Source organism: Triturus cristatus, chromosome 2_2 (genome assembly GCF_964204655.1).
Source record: "Triturus cristatus chromosome 2_2, aTriCri1.1, whole genome shotgun sequence".
In the NCBI taxonomy this organism is placed as follows: Eukaryota; Metazoa; Chordata; class Amphibia; order Caudata; family Salamandridae; genus Triturus; species Triturus cristatus.
The window spans coordinates 214747741-214764881 of NC_140582.1; the positions used below are offsets into that span (position 1 = coordinate 214747741).

General features: G+C 43.0%; 1 protein-coding gene across 1 annotated transcript in view; it reads left to right on the forward strand.

Moving 5' to 3' along the window:
- Positions 1-5255: 5255 nt before the first annotated feature.
- The window catches only part of SMC2 (structural maintenance of chromosomes 2), a 482587-nt gene continuing 470701 nt past the window's right edge, over positions 5256-17141 (forward strand). The window contains exon 1 of the mRNA XM_085641249.1: positions 5256-5362. The gene's annotated coding sequence lies outside the window, so the exon portion shown is untranslated. The remainder of the gene's footprint in view (positions 5363-17141) is intronic.

The following is a 17141-nucleotide window of genomic DNA, read 5'->3' on the forward strand; positions in this document are numbered from 1 at the left end:
GGGCTGGGGCATCAATATAATCACACACTATCTGTGTGGGGACCTGGGATTCAATATAATTACACACTATCTCTGTGGGGACTTGGGCATCAATATAACCACACACTAGCTCTGCAGGGACTTGAACAGGACTATCATCACAGAGTGTGTGTGTGTGTGTGTGTGTGTGTGTGCGTGCGTGACATAATACGCATTTGTGCACCACTGCCTATTGCACCACAGCACTTCATTTCCCAATGTACATCTGGGCACCACTGCCTATAACACTACACTCCAATACAGAGAAGTACATTCCACACCTTTCTCTCTCATGCTTTCAAACACACAGCTCACGTGTTCTGTTTTGTTATGTTATGTACCCCAATATCGGCCTAGGTAGCCGCAAGACCTTTTACCTACATTTGTCCTACCTTGCTCTACATAACGGCTCTGGCACTGACCTTTTACCTAGTTATGTGACAAATAAATGTTGTGTGGTTTTCTTCAAAAACTAACCTCATTTATTAAGCATGAGGATTCTTAGTATCATATATTAACACCCTACCTGGGACATACATAGCAGGATTACCATCTTCTGTATAATAACTCTGTATAAAAGTCACCGCTATCGTCATCCTTGGACAACAGGCCCACAGTACCATTACACATCTAGGTAGAACACCTGACGGTACCTTTTGGGTATAAAAGAACCACATCTTCACTGGGCAACCAGAGGAGAAGCTTCCGTGCTGACACAAGATGCTGAGATTCCTGCACGCAAAAACTCCAGCAGTAGTAGTCTGACATCCCTTGCGGTGTGTCCAACTCTAGACCAAGACGGGGTCCTTCGTTCTCTCCCATCCGGTAATGTGGTTAGTTCTTTTCCTAGGGGATTCTTGGCTTTACACCCACATGCATGCTAGGTACACTTAGATAGGGTCCATGTAGTAGGAGTACACATGATTACTGCCATGTATCTGGATGACTGCATATATTCTCTGTATTAGCACCAGGGTAGAATTCTACCTTTTATTTACTCTGTTGGTGCTTGTAATCTTATATATCTGTTTCTGTCTAATGATTGTCGCAGCAAACATGTTTTATACTCAAATTAGACTGGTTCAAAAAATGCCTATTGAAAACGTCCCCATTGTTTATTCTGTGTATCTCTCTGAGACTAAGGGAGCACATTTGACGGAGCGAAAAGCCCAATGCTGTTTCCACGATCCCTGAGGGATCAAGGGTTGTCATGTTCAAAAGTTGCCAGAAACTATTTGCTCCTTGGTAAGGTTAGGGGGCGTAAGGTGGCACGGCACTGTGAGCTAGCTATTCTAAAGGCTAACATATACTTTGGGGGTGTCTGGAATCAGTCTGGACACCAAGCCCTCAGTTTATGTTCTCTAAATGCTCAGATCCTATATAGATTTGTAGGAACTACACGACATTTCACCGCCAATGTTGATTTGGTTCTTATTTAATGGTCAAATCTGAGTAGTTCAGTACCCCTACTCACATTTACCCAGAGACGCCTGGAGTGGGAAAGGAAAATCCGCCGCAGCTGAGTAGGCATATCCTATGTATTGGCTGTAGGTTTGTTCAAGCTTGAAGGATTATAGTTCCCCACATTGTGCAAAAACGTATTTCTTTTTTCCCTAACTCATGGTACCACCTCAATAGCAGTCATACCAGAAGTATTAAAAACAAATACAGAATGAGTACAGGGCAGAACCTGCCCTGTAATTAGTGATGAAATTGATAGGCAATCCACAATTATGTTAGCTAATATAAAAGGGGAGGTAGCTAGATGCCAACGCTGGAGGGAATGCAGTCCTGCCCAACAGGAGCAAGAACTACCGAAAATTGTCAAAGATACCTATGCTTCTCTGGGTAAAGCTTATTTGGGTGCTAGACCTGAGAAACCACAAGTAACAAGTAATCCTAAAAAGGATAACTCAAAGCAAGCACCCGATTCTTCTAAAAAGAAATGGGATAATAAACAATCAAAAAATAAGCAGAATGCATCAGGATCACGGGGTGGGTCTCCTCAACAGGAGCCCTCTGATAGAAAATATAACCTTAGAAACCGCAACAATATTAAAAAAACCTGACAGGTATCAGTATACTGATACACATTCATCTCGTTCCTTTCAGGGCTCAATATAAAACTCCGAGACGTAAGGACCATCAAAACTCAGATCAGAAGAGCGAGTGAAGCCAACAGAGACACATCACACTTCAGACTACATTATCAAACAAGAAGATAAACCCAAATCTAAACCTCAATTTAAAAAGAAGAAGGTAGCTGGCCTTAAAATAAGAAATGCCCAGTCTACTGAGGACTGAACTATTGAATGGGGAATGGCTCTGATGATGCTAGACAGCGCAGTAGAAGTAACAATAGCTCGCCAGAACGTGATTCAATTTCTGGTGAAAGTGCGTTGAATGAACATATCATGGTGGAAGAACCTGATACAAGGGTAAGTGTCCCACATCAGTTATATAAAATTACACTCCAAATGGAGGGGGCATACCCAGAAAAGTGAAAGGTCTCTTTTGGGAGAACTTGACTTTTGGCTGAAAGAGATTGGCCGCCTGAGTTCATCATGGATTGCCCAAAGAGGGAAGAGGTAATTTTACCGGCTTTCTACAACCTTGTTCCAGAATCAATAAAACACACACATATGCAGGAGTGGGCGGTAGCACTAGCTCCTGCATTATACCGTAATCATGTAGGTTGATATGCTGAGTCACCTCACCATGAAATCCCAGTAAAAACTACTCCAACTCCAGAGAGACAGTCCCCAATAAAATATGACGCAAAGAAGCAAGTCAGAGAGATCTTAGATCAACTTGAATACTAAGGTTTGATTGAAAATTGCACCTCTTCCATGAATAATCCTTTGTAGTTTTAGTCTACAGGCCTTTGAACACATGCACGAAAACATTAGCAGTACAAAATGCACACAGTGCTGCATTAATGTGTGAAAATGTGCCTAAAAGTTGGCACACTGGTGCAGAGTCAACCTCTTGTCCACGGGTCCAAAGACCAACAAAATAGAGATCGGCACTGGAGTTGGAATAAATAACAAGTTTATTAATTACTCATGAGTGGGATCACATCCACACAACACTCTCAAGTGCTGCAGGAGGTAGTACACTGAATTCTCAAACCGTCGTCCCTTTTATACCGTTTTTTTGCAATGTAAGCATGTGAACAGAAATAGGAAGAACAAGTTTTAAAAATAGTTATCATCAAACAAGGGCAGATGAATAACAAGTTGGTCAGCAAAGTGGGAGAGGGAGCAGGAATGCTTATGGCAGCAGTAAATGATGAAGCATGACATCCTTCTGGGTGTGTGAGAGCAATCCATAAGCGACCTGTTCTCTCCCCCCATTATTAGGAACTGCACATACTTTTGATTTTTCGTATCTTCTAGGAGCGTTGTGCAGGACCTCATCAAAAGCTCCCGGTTGCTTTTAGATTAAAGTACATGCACAGTGGCTCAGCCGTGGAACCTTAACCCTCATCAGGGTCAGCGAATATCTTGCCGCAAATACCCCCATTTCTGACTCTTGTACATCACCTTCTTACTACCCATACTAACATAGAACATAATCAAGGTCTGTCATTTGATGATGACCTGGTGACTGAAATCTTGAGGGCACCCTCCTTGTTAGATCCAGATGGAGCTGCCGCCTCTACCAGCCAGGGTGGCGATTGGAACACTATCACAAATATGAAACGCCAGCTTATGAAAATAATAATGCATGGCGCAATAATGACGGAATACTTGCGTGCAAATATTGCCCCGAATGGTCCGATTGTGTCTAACATGCCAAGTATCGTCCTGGAGGATAAACAATTTAAGGAAGAATGGTCCCAAGTTGCCTGGAAGTGCACTAGGGACTGGCTGATTTTAATAATAAAAACAGCAAAACGTCTAGCCGATGACTTGATCATAAAAATCACTATAGCAGAGGGAGCATTAAAAGCGAGCATCACCATAACCGCCTTCAAAACTAAACTTGTGGAAATAAACAGTGAGATAGCTGACAACAAGGAGTTTTTAATGAAGCAAAATATTTCCAAACTCCAGAAGGCCATCAACCAATTCAGTAAAGAAGAAACCTACCCATATCTGCGAGAGGACTTCCAACAGTCACAAGATGACAACTCCTCAGACGACAATACACCTACTCGCAGAAGGACATCGTCCAACAGCAGCATTTCAAGCACAGATAGCTGGAATGGCCAACCACAATACTACCAACGTGGCCCACCTAACCAGATGTTTGGCTACGGCATGCCACCCTTCCAAGGACCCCCAATGTGGCAATTCCCAGGTTACCAACAAGGCCCACAACCCCCATTCACCCCCTTCCATCAACCACCTTTTTTAGGCAGAGGCTGGTGCAGGGGAAGAGGAAAAAGAAGAGGAGGCAACAATCAAAACAAATAGATACAATGGCAGGATCAATCACATCAACTACAGATGGAACTAAGGAGCCACAGGGGCAAGAACAACTGATTGTGAACCTCTCTAACCGGATACTTAACCACACCGAAGAAAAAGTCCTGCGGAGGGGATTGGGGTTTGTACCTACTCCGACTACAGACGACTTCAGAACCCACTGTGAGATTCACGACCTTTTTAGAAAGGTCCGCCTCAAGTGTTTCTTCACGGATCAAGCCGACTCTGCCCCCCAGGATACCGGTCTACGAAAACCCTTGACCTTCACACCAACTGCCGCAATGGTACCACCTGAAGTGCTGACATTTGAGAAAGCAGTCTTCAAAGATATCAAATCTTTGAAAACCAAGTAAGCCTTCTACAATACCTCGTGCTTGGAGAATGAAGCCATTAAAAACCTGTCTAATGACAAATCTGTTACCATAAAGCAGTGTTCTTCAATCTGTGGGGCGCGCCCCCCAGGGGAAGGCGCGCCACCATCCCAGGGGGGGGCGCGCACTCCACCCAGGAATCTTACCTTTGTTGTCTTGTTTTTCTTCCTTCCAACGTCGCAAGTTATCAGCCATTTCGAATTGGGATTTTTGATTGGCCTGCTGCTCCCGCTTTCTCCAATCAGCACACAGGAACGTCACCAGTGACGTTCCACCAATGAGGGGGGAAGCAGCTGAGATTGCAGGAAGTGCCGCGAAATTTGCAGCCATAAAGACCCTGCATTCCACTTTTGCTGCCTTTTCTTCCTGGTTTCATCCGAAGGCTTTCCCGTCGCTGCGCTGTGAAGGACTGCTGAATTCTGCGTTTTCTCGTCGTCGTGAAGGACTGCTGAAATCTGCGTTTTCCCGTCGTCGTGAAGGACTGCTGAAATCTACATTTGCCCTTCGCCTCGCTGTAAAGGACTGCTGAAATCTGCACAGGTAAGAGGGATTTCCGCTGTGAAATCGTTGTTTTCCGCTTTGCCTCTCTTTCTCTCTTTTTCACTGCCTCACTCCTTGCCGTACTCCCTGCCTCTTTATGACCGTGGTGCAGCCAGCCAGAACAAAAACAAATTCCAGAAACATTTCCGAGTAGTGGACAGCATTCACACAACTTGAAGTCCCACACATGAAAACACGCCAGAGTGAGTGCCATGAAAAATCAAGTAGAATGTCCTTTTCTCAAAACCACCCATAACAAGTCAATATGTAACTTTTACCTACTTCCATATACTCTCATTCCTTATATAACTTACTTCACCCTTTTGTAAAGCGCTCCGACACCTCAGGGTAAAGTTTGCGCTATTTAACATGCATAAATAAATGTATTGCTCTTGCTTAATGTAGTTGAAGAAGTCCATGTTTTTGACTCACCACATACTTCTTCCGTTCTCTGCTGTCTTGTTTCCTTCATTGCGAGCGTCTCCACCGCCATCTGCTGCCTTTTCCCTCCTGCCCACACCAAACCCCTGCTTCCATTGGTTTCATCCACTCCAGTGCTTTAAATGGGCAGTGATTGTCCGGTATGGAGTACCAGCACTTTTGTATTTTTCAAAACAGACCTAATACTTTTATTTGAAGAGACAGACCTAATACTTTTATTTGTAGAGTACTGGCACTTCTCGAGAACAAAAAGGAACTCTGTTACGGGAGTACCCGCGCTTCTATTTTCCTATTTCAAACACTGATCCACTCCCTTTGTGTATTCTTGCAGTTTGCTATTGCTCTACCTAGGGAGTTGGTATGTTCTTGTAACCAAAGTTCTGGAATGGAATTAAGTCAGTCATTGAAGAAATTATGTCCAAGTGTGATGGCTTTTGTTTACAGTTGCAGTACAGTAAAGTCATCCTTTGGAAGCACGAGTGCTAAATCAATGTCCAAATATGATGATTTTTTGTAATGTCGAGAACAATCCTAATTTCAAAAGGAAAAATGAGGTTTACCAGATGTGGTGGATCTGAGCACTTCAATGTATCAATAAAATCCAAAATACAGAGGATGAGGGTCTTGAATACACTAATAATCTTTGATCAGATGCCGGATTAGAATGTCTGTTTCCAAGTAATAATGTGTATAGTCAGCATCTTTGGTCTCCATGAGAGTGATCCATTAATTCTTCCTTTTCTGTAATCATGGCTGTCCTGACCACATTTGTCAAAAGTAGTGGGATGACATAGAAAAGTGACACTTCTGTTCAGATCTAGTAAAATGGCTAGTCTTGTCTGCTAGGTCCACGGGTGTTCCATTGGTTATTTGTATGCACATAACTTTCTCAGCATAATTATGCATTTTCTGCATTTCTAGTGTGACAACAGCGCCAGCATGTTTTCAAGCACTTTTACCCGTGTATCTGTCGCAACATTGGAATGTTTTGCACTCGTTTTTCTTTCTTTGAGCACTCTGTCCTAACATTGAGTTTGTACCTGTCTTTTCCCCATCAGCATTCATGCAGCCGCACAGGGTCTTTGGGTTGACTCAATTAAAACTTTGGTTTATTCCTCTCTCTTTTTTTTGCACAGCCTCACAGCCGGTTTAAACACCTGTTACACATGTTTCACTGCTCAAGATTTTGGTTCTTCATTAGGCCAGGTACCCAAACGGGTCTATGGGAAAAATAACGTACTTTTTGCAGCATATGCTTCACAAAGGGGCTTGTAAAAATATATGGTGGGAGAGCACACATATCTGTGAAACTCATTAAGTGCAGGCTGTTCAAGAATAAAACAAAAAATTGAAGTGTTTTTTGTTTTTATTAGGTAAGATTTTAGGGCCACATCTAAGTCTCAATGAAACATGTACCAAGTGCTTTACCTAGTCATGAAGTATTGAGTCCTGTCACACACTTTAGGTCAGTGACTTCTTAAGAGTTCTCATTGCTCAACTGGGTGTGATTTCTGATATTTAAGTTTCCCTCACCTTCTTTGCTTGATTTTGCTTGCGAGAAAGTGTTGCTCATATAATCTTTGAATTGGCACTCATAAGACACTAACATTATGAAAATGTCACACATAGCAATCTGAAACCTTGGCAGCTCTGCACTTCTCGGGAGACCCGTTGACTTTAAGAGCCCCACACATGGAAATCCCAAAAGATTTGGGGGCAATGGTGTGACGTTTACAATGTGGAATGAGGTGTTAGGGTACACTTAAGTCAGAGTTCTTCAATCAAGGGGGGGGAGGCACCATCCCAGGGGGATGCCTTCAGAGGTACCTTTAGGGCAGCAGCCCCTGGGTCTGCACAGAGAAGCTAAATTACACCATTTCAAACCTGTTTGTAAATATTTGGGGAATGTTTAACTTTCTCTAAAATATTCCCGTACTGGAATTTGAACAATTACATAGGCCTCCCAGGCAATTGTGTAAATGTTGCACTTGGGCTACATTTAGAAGAGCACAGCAGCCAAGCTGGAAAATACATAGTTTATTTTAGAATTATACAGGCAGGCAGCCACACCCACAGGACTAGAAGGGCTTCAAGTTGCCAAAAGAAAAATGCTAGCCATGTTTTGTATAAGCACCTTGCAAATTGCTTGTCTTGGCACTAAATACGGGTTATAAATAAAGAAGTATGTATTCATTTGTAATGTGACTTTTCTGTCTTTGTTCCCTTTCAGTCATGGATCTTTCAGGCAGCCCTAGAGCACAATTTAAAGTGCTTTCTATTTATATTTGCTGTTCGAAGTATGCACAGATAAGTGCTGAAAATACAGCTTTAGGTGACTGCTTATTTTTGTACCGTCTGGGACATCAAAATAAGGAGCTGGCAACCCTAATCATAAAACTGGAAGTTTGTTGCAGGATCAGCACATTATTTATTTCCTCCACCCTCGATCCCTGTTTAATGCCATAATTGCAAAAGGTTACCTTATATGTGAAATCCTACGCCGCCGGCAATAACATGCTGACATACTTCAAGTGTCTGAGAATGCACCCTACATTCAGACAACCCACTCCTCATTTTTGTCCTTCACTTTTACGCTCACCCTGCACTCACAGCGATCACAATGCCCTCACAATATTCCCCATGCACTCACACCATTCACCCGCTCACCCTGGATGTCTGTAAAATAAAAGTGGAGAGAATGTGGTTTTATACTCAGAGCTGCTGACTTTGTAACTGGGGAGTCTGGTTTGAATCCTGGCCTTGGCGCTACATCCTGTGATCTAAGACAAAATACTGTACTTTATCCGTGCGCACTGTAATAAATCTGAACCTGTGTAATGTAACTGGTGCTCATTTAAAGTGTTCCAGTGCCCGGGAACTGAGTTTGCACAATGTAAAACTGTGAAAAGATATTATTTATAAAGAAATTGGCACTAATTTTTCCCAATATATCAAGGTGGTGTCTTAACCAATGGAGTCATAGCTTTGGCATAGGAAAGCTTTATATTTTTAATACAAATTTCAAAAAAGGTACAGAGTGGCGGTACAGAGTATCCCAGGAGCCCTCCTTGTTCTGTTCCAGATGCCATTCAGCTGCACATGTTGTATGAATCCTTTTTGATGCAGTAGAATAAGTGATTTTCCCAGTGCTTTTTTGCGCTGGCCGTCCATCTGTAATATTGCAAAGGTCTATGAGGAAAGGCCAGGGCTCTATGAAAATTATACGTCCATACTTAAACAGTCAAAAAACCACAATTAAGACCTCTGAAGTTGAGATTCAAAGACAGTGCAAGTTTCTCACAGTGCCTGTCACTGGGTCCTAAAGTTGTACCAAAATGCATGCTCATCCAATCCTGCGCTTCTCTGCAGAGTGCACATTACAGTAGTCACATGTGCCAGTTGTGATTCTGTGCAAAGGTGCACGAAGGAACTGCACAGGTGTTGAAATATTAACATGGCACAAGTAAAATAAACGTTGTGCTTACAGGACAGTGGGTGTATTGTGTATGGGGGGATATTGAAGTGAAGGAGCCTCAAGGAAGTACATGCAATCAATTTAACAAACTTGAAAGAATGGAAAGCTAATGTGGCCCTGCCAGAAATCAAATTTTTAACTTGCAGATCATGGCCATCTTACCAGCCATCAGGACTTCAACTAATAACTTGCAGATCATGGCGTATTTTATTTGCCCTTAAGATAAGGCAGCAAGTAACTTCTAGGTATGTCATTCAGTCCCTTGCCCATCACTATGATTCTGATCTCGGGAGGGTCTTATTCAAATCATACTGAGAACATGCAAGTAATATTTCTTAAACATTTTCTCTTCATTGCAAGGGAAAAAGCTACTTGATCGCTAGGCCGAGGACTCCTATTCAAGCACGAGAAACATCTGAGGAAGTGAATAAGAAGGTACACATTTGTTTTTGAGTGATGGGTGAAGGGGCAGTGCTGAGGTTTGCCCTCACTAACCTTTGAACAAGTAACTTGCAGAGCCTCATCGGTGGTATACAGCATATACATACTGCAGCAATTTTGGGAGCACCGACTTAAATCCTGGATGGGCTGAAATTACTTTTTATCCACTTACCACAGAATGATTCTTTTATCCAAATGTAATTTTATTTAAAACATAAGAAGATTTTTTTAAAGATTTTTTATTTGAAACTACAAAGTTAAAAACCTCCTGTACCTCATGCAGCTGTAAAATTGCAGCCATGTACTATTCATGAACATGCAGCTTCAAATTTTGTATCTTACGTTAAGCAAGCATTTGATACGGATCGTTTTCTGCTCCCAAAAGAAAGCGAAAGGCTGAAACAGAAAGCGACGGAGAGAGAAAAGCTGCAAAAACAAGGAAATATGATTACTCCTTTTTGGACTTTGGTTTCACCTGCATTGTTGTTAGTGGAGAAAGTAGACCACAGTGTGTGGTTTGTGGCGTGATCTTAGCTAACGACAGCTTGAAGACAACCAAACTAAGGCGTCACTTTGAAACGAAACATGGGTCTCTAGCAGGAAAAAGTTGAGATTTTTTTGCCAGGAAGTTGACAGAGATAACTCAGCAGAAAGAAGCGGTGAAACATGTGGCAAATACTCCTGCAACTGCATTAAAAGCATCATTCCAAGTAGCATACCACATTGCCAAAAACAAAAGGCCCTTTGTAGATGAAGAAAAGGTGATTCTCCCAGCATTGCTCGACGTAGCTAGGACAATGCTTGGTGAAAAAGCAGCAGAGAAGTTCAAAAGTATACCCATCTCAGACACAACAGTTTGCCGCCGCATCGCTGACATGTCAGAAGATATCCAGGGACAGCTCATAGCCAGGTTGAAATCAAGTTTGTTTGCTTTACAGTTGAATGAAGCAACTGATGTGTCAAAGGATGCCCATTTAATTGCTTATGTTCGTTACTGTTATGAAACGCTAGTATTAAAAGATTTTTTATTTTGCAGTGATCAGTAAAGAAGCCCTTTTTAGAAATGAGCAAAAATGGATTTTTAAAATTTCCAGCAACACCAGGGGCCTCAATGATGACTTCCCATTGGCGGTTTTAGATAACCCTTAACCCCCTGTACTTCCTTACTTGAGGTCCATTGCACATAATATCACTACAGGTATTAGTACTGCCCTTCATTTAACACATACCACGGCTGTAATCAACAACACTTCAAATCAAATCAAATACAGCTTTATTCGATTAAAATCATTAATCATAAAAGCATGAAGATCACAATACAAGTTAAAACAGTAGGCATATCTACATTAACAAATGATTCCTTGATTTAAAAATTAATTTTAAAAATGCATTGACAGAAGCTACAACATGAACTGTGTCTAACATTTGCAGGGCTATAAGTGCAGGTCGGCAGTGCCTGAGACCAAAGGATTTCAAGACTGGCAAAATCCATCTTTTCCTAGGAATAGTATAGAATTTACACAAAAATACAACATGCAGTGTGGATTGGGACGAAATATCATCACATGGACAGTTGCATAAAAGTTTGGACCAATCGTTCCGTTCTGGAAAACTTAGTAACCTATGGATTATTCCCAGGTGAAAACGAACAACACTTAAGAAAGTGTAGCGCTCAGCGCAAGTTTACTGCCCAATGTATACTACACTTTGACTATCTTTGTCTCCTTCTTCACAGTCTATCACTTGAGGAATTAATTATTGCCTATGCAGTCCAGGCAATATGTTAATAGATACTGTAGGTTGGAGAGCCGAGTAATGTGCCTACATGCACTCTTAACCACTAACTTACGCTTCCAGTGTAGGTTTCCTACAGGTTCGCAGCTTAGTCTCAATAAAGTTGCATTGTAAAAAAATTCACTCCCAAGATGGCCGCCCGCCGCGTTGGTCTAGTGCTCACGTTATCGCCTACTGACGTACGATACTTAATCCCCTAAGCGGAAGTGCCAGCAACGGGAGCCGGAGCTAGGGTAGGAGCACCGCTAGTTGCGCGCCCCCCTCTATGTGAGTACCAACCTTTTTGCTTCACTTCAGATCCTGATTCTCCCCACCATATACCGGTAAGACTAAATACGCTAGCAGCCCCCGGCTGAACACTGTAATTATTTGTTGTTTTCAGAGAGAGCAACGTAGTGCTCGCAAGGCCACCCCGTACACCTGAGACTCCATTACCGGGGGTGAGCTGCTACACTGCTCTCTCACGATTATGCCACATTTACCAGAACGCATGGAAATGCGTTATCGCATCTTGTTTGTGCATATACATGCCGTTGCACTTACTCTCGAGTGCCTTGATTTTGCACTCGCACTCTAGTGCATGCTGCCAGTGAATTGCTAGATGCCCACATGTTATCAGCACAAACGTTCTCTCCACCATTATATCGTTGTCACAATGTCACGCAATAATATAGTCTATCTTTCACTAGCAAGGGTGTGCCCTCTACAATTGACTACGCCATGTGATGTTCATTGAGTCTTTTTTATCATATATCCTCACTTACCCACAGGATGTCCCCTAATAGCTTCCCTTCTGGCAACAATTAACTATGAATGGAAGTCACTGCACTATTGGTTGGTATTATTGTCTTCCAGACGTGTTCTGGATTTTAACTTTTGATATCTCTTATAGGTCTCAACAATCCGGGTCTTCTCCCCTGGATCGCTTAAACAATGCTGGTGACGTTCACAATATTTAGCACTGGTCTTGTAGTAGTGTTAGAGTTCTAGAGTACTCACTCTTATAGACATTTGGTCCTGAAGAATTGACAAGTGACCCATTAGGGGCAGTAGGCAAGAAACATGACCACACTCGCACACTAGACCCTGTGGGATCATTGTTATTCCAAACAGGGCTCACACATTTTAATTAGCTTTGCACACCCTGTGAATAAAATGTGTTCCCTCAGGGCAGTACTAAACCTATTTTAATCCACCACTTATACTCAGACACTACCTTGACCACTCACCCTCACCCACCATACGGCTGTCTCTAAAAAGATCTCCGGCAAAGTGCCCCTCCGCGGGAGCTCGTCGGGCATTGCAGCGCCGGCCCGACGAGGAGCACAGCCCAATGATGAAGCATGACATCTTTCTGGGTGTGTGAGGACAATCCATAAGAGACCTGGTCTCTCCCCCCACTGTTAGGAACTGCACATACTTTTGATTTAGCAGTAAATGGTTGACAGTTAACATCTGAGACCAGGTGCACTGGCAGCTACAAAACTTCAGCACGTACATTGCTTTATCTGGGTCAGGAAGTCAACTAAAATAGATAACACAAGCAGAGTGAAAAGACGAGCAGCAGAGAACGGAAGAATTACGAAGGAAACGAAATGGACACCACAGCAAAAATGGCTGTCGGTTATGCTAGTAAATTATTACACGTTTCCACATACGACCCTTTTAGCATAAGCTGACATTTTCTTATGCCTTAAAAGGCATAGATTTCTCGTTCCATATCTGAACGGGCATTTACATTTTGGACATTCGTCTTTGATGGTAAACAAGTAGTACAAGTGGAAATACAGACGGAACAGAGCATTGGCCTGCATTGGATACATAATATTTCCAAGAGCCATTGCTGTCTGATTAGTCACAGCCTCTACTACACGGGTCAAGCGTCTGATTTTCCTGCTATTTAGAGCGGCACCAACAAAGAAAAAGAGTCCTAAATTAAAGTCAAGATATTGCTTTAATGCATGTCAGTTTGATCCACTTCATCATTATTTATAGTTCTTTTGAATCAGTTCAAGGAAATGTCATTAAACTGTTTTTGATCTTTATGATAAGATGCAGGTGCTAGAAACACAAGAGGAAGCTAGAAGGACACATAACATGTTCCAGACCATCCGATTGGTAGATGATAGTAGCCTTTACTCCCACAAATGAAATAAGTGTTGTGTGAAGACAGAAAACTGCTATTGTTCGTTCCAGTAATGTTCAATACTGTGGTAAAGTCACTTTTTCCCACTGGGATACTACCAAAACTGCTCACACAAAGTTTTGCTCTAGTAACAGCGATAACAAAAGACCCGTTACCCTTGGCTGTTTGAGTGTTGGGGAAAACATACCGTGTGGAGGAATTTCCTTTGTGATACTCCTCCATTTCCCATACAGTTCCTTTGGCTTGTGGGTCCCCTTCCTTATCGGGTAACAAACTTTATGAAGTTTTGCATTAAGTCCTCCTACATCAGCTAGAGTAATATCAGCAATTTCAGAGGCCCACAACAGAGCGAACCAGGTTCTACAGGAGCCACTATGCGAGAATGGAAAGGGAATGAAAGGCGTTCCTCCCTTCTTCTGATGAGCTGGCATCATTCCACATACCCAGTGTAAGGGCTCACCGAGCGTGATTGCACTGACAGTGGACACAAAGCTAGACGGATGAGGAACTACAATTCCCGTCACTCCATTTGCCCTGTCATCGCACGCGCTGACGTGCACGCTCTCGGACGTGCCGCCTGCGGATTTGCATATCAGAAGATGGCGCCTGGGCAAAGACGCCGATTATCCTGTTTGTTCCCGCTGTACCAGGAAGTACGGTCGGGTAAGGGTGCGGATTCGCACCGGCTTTATTCTTTTGTTTCTCTTCAATTCTTGTGCACCGGAGACTCCCGGAACTCGTTTCCTTGTTCCTCCCGTTGGCGAGACGTGGTAACCTGAAGGTCTCATGTGGGAGGAAATGTTATTACCATTTTCCTGTGGCACGTATTCTGGCACTGGTACCACTCTCGTTATGAGACAATAGCACAAGTGCTACATGTATGGCTTTCGTGTGATCCCATTGTTGGCGGAAGTTTCTCACAGATCTACCTGAACTCTGTGGTGCGCAAAGAGAATCCTTATTTTGGAGAGTGTGTTTCCCTTTATTCTGGGTTATGGAAGAGAACTACTAAGTGACCTTATGGGAATTCTGTTATAGTATCCTAGGAACGAGATACAGATTCTTGCAAACTGTTAATCTTGGATTCTGTATTATCCTTTCATTCACAGGGGAGATAAGTTGGGGGTGTCCAGGGCTATACTATCATAGTTTGGTGGGGGACAAGCATGATTCCTATGAAGGTATGAGCATTGCAGTAAGACTCTCTGCATCAATAGGGTGGGTGTGGTTATTGGTCAACTGTGATACATGTGAATAACTGAACCTGTTATTTCTTTATGTTAGGAACTTGCTGGTACTTTGTGATCACCCTCACATCTCACCCGATTTGAAGCCAACATTATTGTATTTACAGGTATAATAAATATCCATTGTGTAGGACCTTAAGTGCTGTAGGAATGTAGCTAGAATCTTGATCTTACAGTAAAGCGGTTTTCTCTCTTTTATTTGTTCATAGGTCTCCCTCCCTGCTGTTCCTACCCTTTCCTTCCCTCGCTTGACCATCCCACTAGTCCGAGAGGATTTATTCTATCCGGACTTGGGGTTGTCGAGAAGTGGACCCCTTAGAGCTTCAAACCGATCCTGAGGATAATCTGATGGCCGTGACCAGATTGGTTGGTAATGTTCGAAGCATTATGAGTATGATGCAACATTTGTATTAAAGTGTTATTGAGATACGACATTTGGTGCTTCTTTTCATGATAGGGAAGAGTAAAATAATGTTCGGTGGGGACAGGAGTAGTAGCAGTCAATAAGTTTCGAGCCGGAGCTACTTCCTCTACAACCCACATTATTACAGCAATGATGACAACAGTCAAAGTTAGTCCAATAGCGAACATCATATTTTTACTACAGACTTTTGCAGCGTTCGATTTCCGGCATGTTCATTTCGTTGGTAAACAACAAAACTGATGGTGTCCTAAGGTCCTGGGCAGGCATTGGTTTCTTTACTAATGTTGAGACGCGTAGTCACTAATAGGCTACCCCCATTGTAGTCAGTCTTTAACTACCCAGGACAGTGGCTCAAACAGTCTCTTTCTGCGATGAAATGACTTTCTTCCTGGATTTGAAGTACTGGGAATTTTAAGCCCAGCGGTGCAGGGGAACACACCCTATGACTTCGGGTTCTTCCTGTTTCAGACCTACAGAAACACAGAGTCTTCTGGGTGAAGTCAGAGATCAGTTTATTGGCTGCAGACCAATTACAGGTATCCAAGAAGTACAACAGCGTGTATGTTCTTAGGAGACTGCTAAAAATCACAGAAACGAGCTTCTCCTTAAATACAAAATATCCTGCTTCAGGCATACATTCCTTGTTTTATGGCATGGTCATTCATAGGTATACATTACAAACGAAAAGGCAGAGTCATGATGACCATCCCACATTCCAGTTAAACCAGCCCACAATTATTTACCCAGCAAGGCTCAGATCCCACATCAGATATAGATAGGCCCCAATAAACATGAGCATCTCCTGTTTGGAAAACAAGCCATAAAGCAGGAACAGTCAGGTGTGAAAGAGATTAGCTGGAGGCTCGTGTAGGATGAAAAGGCTTTATGGTGTGTCAAGCCCTGATGCTAATCACAGGTGGCCAGAGGACGGGGAGCTCGTGAGACCGGACTGACCTGGGGCAGCGGGGCCAAGCTGCACAGGTCACAGAGAAGTCAAAGGAAGGCACATGTGTTCTAAAGGCCCGTATTTGCTTCATAATATGTAGCCTATGTGAGGGCAACCATAAGATGGCCACCACTCTAAGATGGAACCCACGGAGTCAGTGTATAATAACGTATACACAGTGCATTCATAGCTAAAACGTTACACAAAGCACTTGTACATACCGCATTGACCATTCGCGGTTCGCTAATACCGGGATAGACAGGGGTAGGGCCCTGTCTCCTACGCGGTCCCAAATTGCAAAGTACGACAGACCCTCCTTTTTCCCTTACATAGGCTATAACTATGCTCACATCAATCCGAGTCCAGGTCAATATTCACAAAGTCATGGAGATGTTGCTGTAGCATCATCCTATTACTTAGCTCGTCCCTCGATACAGGTTTCCTTACACATACTGTAGCACAGAGGCCACATATCGCAGGAGCACACTGTATGCACAGACAGAACAGGAAAAGGATGGCTAAGATCATTCCAATGACCATCAGAACTTTCCAACCCCAGGCAGATATCAGTTCCCAGAACCAACCCACCAGTGACCAATCTCCTTTATCCACGTGTATGGACTCAGATATTTTATGTAGTTTGGAGATGGCTTGATAAACTGTTGGAGCGTTGTCCGGTATGAAAATGCAACAACTAGATTGGATAACCTTACATACCCCACCGCGGTCTGCAAGTATAACGTCTAGAACCATGCGGTTCTGCAAAGTCATGAGGCGATCCGCTTGGAGCTCAGCTGTCAAATTACCAAGGGCACCAGCCGTAACATTAACAGTGGATTCAACCACGAGCCAGTTGTCTCAGGTT